The sequence below is a fragment of the Penaeus chinensis genome, chromosome 35, assembly GCF_019202785.1.
Source record: "Penaeus chinensis breed Huanghai No. 1 chromosome 35, ASM1920278v2, whole genome shotgun sequence".
In the NCBI taxonomy this organism is placed as follows: Eukaryota; Metazoa; Arthropoda; class Malacostraca; order Decapoda; family Penaeidae; genus Penaeus; species Penaeus chinensis.
In genome coordinates this window covers 33,145,001-33,150,000 of record NC_061853.1, presented here as the reverse complement: position 1 = coordinate 33,150,000, position 5,000 = coordinate 33,145,001, and the positions used below count along the sequence as shown (strand labels likewise).

Here is a 5,000-nt window from a genome sequence, read left to right as displayed (position 1 = left end):
GTGCCGTTGGTTTTCGTTATTGCATTTTTCAATGAGCTTTCAACTGCGTGGGCTGTATTACTCGCCGGTGTTTTACAGAATGTCCTTGACGCCTTAATTATATGTAGAGAGATAATCATGGATACAGAAACGCTACTTTTTTTTAAACGGTAAATATGTATACTCGAACTTTGCCTGCACATATAGGCTAAGCATCGGTTTGCAAATCAGTTGACAAGGAGACTGGAACCACAAAAGAAGTAGAGCAAAATAAGGAGATATAATGAAAAAAAACTGGCTGGGTGTCGCTAGAAGGTGAATGTGAATGCTGTATAACATCTTGAGATTGCTTGAAGAAGACTAGGTCACTGAGACTAGTTTTTTGTGTTGTTACGTCAAGCCGGTCAACGCAAAGTAATCCTCTGTGCGTTTATGTAACCTTCGACTTATGCGATAGATACGATACGTGTGATATAATGCGTGTACGTGATAGGTTGAAATTCGGACATATACTCTGTACCGTTGATGGCAAGATCATTTTCGCTTGTTTGTTTGTTTTTTCTTTCTTTTCTTTTCTTTTCTTGTTTTTGTTACTGATATTTTGAGAAAATCAGGAAATAATCACGTCCCACATTATTATTTTTCTGAACTCGATGCATTGAATACAATAATTGATAATTTTTTTTTTTTTTTTAATGATATGCATTTTTTGCAGACTAATGCATGTGTAGCCTATACATGTTGATGGTTTCTGTTTACACACACTCTCTATTTATCTATATATATATCTGTCAGAAATTCTACCGTGTGTGTGTGTGTGTGTGTGTGTGTGTGTGTGTGTGTGTGTGTGTGTGTGTGTGTGTGTGTGTGTGTGTGTGTGTGTGTAATGCGTGTGAGGTAGGTTACTTGTCGAGAGAAATGCCCATGCCCAGAAGTTGGCAGGGGTGGGCGCTCACCCAAGCAAGTCGTACCACCGTGTCAATAGTTCCGTGTTTGCCTTTGCCTCCGCTTGCACAATGAAAGCCAGAGGGTCAGTTTATCGAGGCAGAGCGTGTTATGATTACGGTCCAGGGAACATGCGAGAGAAGGTCTTGGGAAGGAGGAGCGAGGCACCGCCGCCGTGGCCGACTGGGACATTGCTAAAGTGTCTCGACCTCTTGCGAAAAGGGTCAAGGTGGCTAAAGGGAAAGGCAACCGCTTGCTTCTCCGTATCCCTTCAGCGTTTTCTTCTCCTTCTCCTCCTACTCCTACTCCTACCCTTTCCTTTCTCGCCACACCCCTCCCCCCTCTCCCTACTCTTTCCTTTCTCGCCCTTCCTCCTCCTCCTCCTCCTCCTCCTCCTGCGTGGTAGGTTGAAATCCAGTCATATACACAGTACCGTTGATGGCAACAGCATTTTTTTTCTTTTAGTTGATCTTTGGGGATAATCAGGAAAGTATTACTACGCACTTTTGTCATTTTTCTGGTTCCGGCGCAGTGAATATAATTATTGGTAAATTTTATTTTAATTTCGTATGCATCTTTTTTTGCTGACTAATACGTGTGTAAGTTAGGCTTTCATGTTCAATATTGATCGTTTCTATTTACACAATCCATCAATCTACATATGCATCTGTCAGACCATCTCTCTCTCTCTCTCTCTCTCTCTCTCTCTCTCTCTCTCTCTCTCTCTCTCTCTCTCTCTCTCTCTCTCTCTCTCTCTCTCTCTCTCCTTCTCTTCTCTTCTCTTCTCTTCTCTCTCCTTCTCTTCTCTCTCCCCCCTTCTCTTCTCACTCTCCCCTTCTTTTCTATCTCCCCTTCTCTCCTCTTCTCTCTCTCTCTCTCTCTCTCTCTCTCTCTCTCTCTCTCTCTCTCTCTCTCTCTCTCTCTCTCTCTCTCTCTCTCTCTCTCTCTCTCTCTCTCTCTCTCTCCCTCTCTCCCTCTCTCCCTCTCTCTCTCTCTCTCTCTCTCTCTCTCTCTCTCTCTCTCTCTCTCTCTCTCTATATATATATATATATATATATATATATATATATATCTCTATCTCTCTATCTCTATCTCTATCTCTCTCTCTCTCTCTCTCTCTCTCTCTCTCTCTCTCTCTCTCTCTCTCTCTCTCTCTCTCTCTCTCTCTCTCTCTCTCTCTCTCTCTCTCTCTCTCTTTCTCTCTCTCTTTCTCTCTCTCTTTCTCTCTCTCTTTCTCTTTCTCTCTTCCCCCCTCTCTCTCCTTCCTCCTCCGTCTCTCCCAACTCCTCCTCATTTCCTTTCTCTCCTCCTCCCTTCTCTTCCTCCTCCTCCTCTTCCTCCTCCTCCTCCTCCTCCTCCCCTCCTCCCCCTCCCCTCCCCTCCTTTCCTTTTCCCCTTCTCCTCATTTTCTTTTCTCGTTTCTCCCATCCTCCTCCACCGCCACCACCACCCCCTCCTCTCCCTTCTCCTCCTCCTCCCTCCCCTTCTCCTCCTCCCCCTTCTCCTTATTCTCCTCCTCCTCCCCTCCCCTCCCCCTCCCCCCTCCTTATTCTCCTCCTCCTCCTCCCCTCCCCCCTCCCCCCTCCTTATTCTCATCCTCCTCCTCCCCTCCCCTCCCCCCTCCTCTCCCCCTCCCCCTCCTCTCCCCCTCCACTTTCCTTTCTCGCCTCTCCCTGCCTCGTCGTCATTCCTTCCCTCCTCCTCCTAACCATCATCTTTCCTTGCTCGTTTCTTTCTACCTTCTCCTCCTCCACCTTCATTTCTCGATTCTGTCCTCTTGCCTGATCTCTTCTCCCCCATTCCTCCCCCAATATCTCCCTTCTTTTCTGCCCCTGTTTCTCTCCTCTTATCTCCTCTCTGCCTTGTCGTCTCTCTTCCTCTTTCTTTCTCTTTTCACACCTTCCATACTCTCCCTGTTTACCCCTCCTCCCCCTTCGCCCTTAGCTCTTGTATGCTCCCCCCCCCCCCTTTTCCCTTCCTCCTCCCCCTGTTTTGTATGTTCGTCTCTCCTCTGCTTCCTCCCAAACTCTTGTCTGTTCTCCCTTTCTCTCCCCTCATTTCTCATGGTTTTGCCTATGCTCTCCTCCTCTCCACTTCCCACTTTCTCTCCTCTTCTCGGCATCCTCCAGTCATGGCCACTGGATTTCGCTGTACTAATTAATAAGGCGTTTCGAAGATATGAGTTTTAGGGTTGTGTGCACGGTTGGATTATGCAATACCTTCCAACTATCGCGGATTGTTTTTTTTATCTCAATGTTGCAAAGTGCACCTCCATTGGTTTTTTTTTTTTGTTTTTGTTTTTTTTTTCAAGGGATTATTCCATGTCACAGAAGTAATCTTTTGTCTGTATTATTTTTTATTTCTATCTCTCCCTTGACCTTCCTCTTCCTTTTACTTCCAGTCTTCTGATGCATCTGTTTATCTGTGCATTAACTTTTTTTGTAACCTTTTTACCGTGCCTCCTCTCTCTCTCTCTCTCTCTCTCTCTCTCTCTCTCTCTCTCTCTCTCTCTCTCTCTCTCTCTCTCTCTCTCTTCTTCTTCTTCTTCTTCTTCTTCTTCTTCTTCTTCTTCTGCCTCTTCCTCTCCCTTTTCCTCTCTCTCTATCTCTCTTTCTCTTTCTCCCTCTCCCTTTTTCCCCTCTCCCTCTCCCTTTCTATATCTCCCTCTCCCTCTCTTCCCTTCTCTCTCTCTGCTTCGCTCTCTCTGCTTCTCTCTCTATCTCTCTCTCTCTATCTCTCTCTCTCTATCTCTCTCTCTCTATCTGTCTCTCTCTATCTATCTCTATCTCTATCTCTATCTCTATCTCTATCTCTCTCTCTCTCTCTCTCTCTCTCTCTCTCTCTCTCTCTCTCTCTCTCTCTCTCTCTCTCTCTCTCTCCCCCACTCCCTCCCTCCCTCCCTCCCTCCCTCCCTCCCTCCCTCCCTCCCTCCCTCCTTCTCCTTTTCCTTCTTCTCCCTCTCTCTCTCTCTCCTTCTCCCTCCCCTTTTCCCTCTCTCCTTCTCCCTCTATCCATCTCCCTCTATCCATCTCCCTCTCTCCCTCTCTCTCACTCTCTTTATCTTTCTCTTTCTCTTTCTCTCCCTCCCTCCCTCTTTCTCTCTCTCTCTCTTCCTCCCCCTCCTTCCCACCCTCCCCCCCTCTCTCTCCTCCTCCCTCCCTCCCTCTTCCTCTCCAGTCCCTCCCTCCCTCCCTCCCTCCCTCCCTCTCTGAAAATGGGACCCCCTCCCTCCCTCCCTCTCTGAAAATGGGACCAAATACCCCGAGAAAAACAAGGCGACGAAGCCAAGCAATATTATACAGCAAAGAGACCAAGTGACCTGTAAGAAATAAAAATTGGTCGGATCCTGGGATTGGATTGTCTTTGTAGTATCGGGTCCGGTTATTTGATCCAGAGTGATAGGTCGTTAGGACAGGTTGCCGTGACCCAGTTTTCGGTGTGTGGCATGGTACGCTTTGATGGTCGAGTGTGTGTCGTTTGTGGGTTTGCATGCTCTTTATGTTTTTCCCTTTTTCTTTTATAGTTCTTGATTTCCTTTTTTTAAATTTATTTGGTCATCGTTTTTGGTCAGTCTTGTTTTTCTGTTTTTTTTTTTATGGTATTTTTCGAGAATTGTCGTGTAACTTGCAGTGGGAATGTTACTAATGATATGGTTGATAGTTCACTTGCTAGATAATGCGTACATTGTAATGGGTAATTTTTTTTCTCTTGTTCAAATTATTTTTAAAGTCAAAGGCACACCCTCTTGATAATGAGATGCAAATTCCGTTATTTAGTAAGCTATAATTTGCACATGTATACCCCAAGAATACTCTAGGGTATTTGCCAAACGAAATAAATTCAAGAACAGAATTGTCATGACTTTGGGTGATAAAGAGAGCTACGTAAGATGGCGCATTTCAACTACAAATGGTTGTTAGTGTTGCACTCGACGCTCGTGTCAGTCACCCTTCCCTCTCATAACTGCTTGTTACGTGTCAGTTGAGAAGTGCTAGTCCAACATCACCATGCTGCTCGTTCATTGTAGTTATGGGAGTAAAGTTTGGCCGTTGAGTGATACATCGATATTGATGAAA

The 5,000-nt window shown here is 45.7% G+C and overlaps 1 protein-coding gene across 6 annotated transcripts in view; it reads left to right on the top strand.

Moving 5' to 3' along the window:
* Positions 1–5,000, top strand: part of LOC125044185 (solute carrier family 15 member 2-like) — a 52,761-nt gene that overhangs the window by 25,273 nt on the left and 22,488 nt on the right. The gene's annotated exons all lie outside the window — the stretch shown is intronic.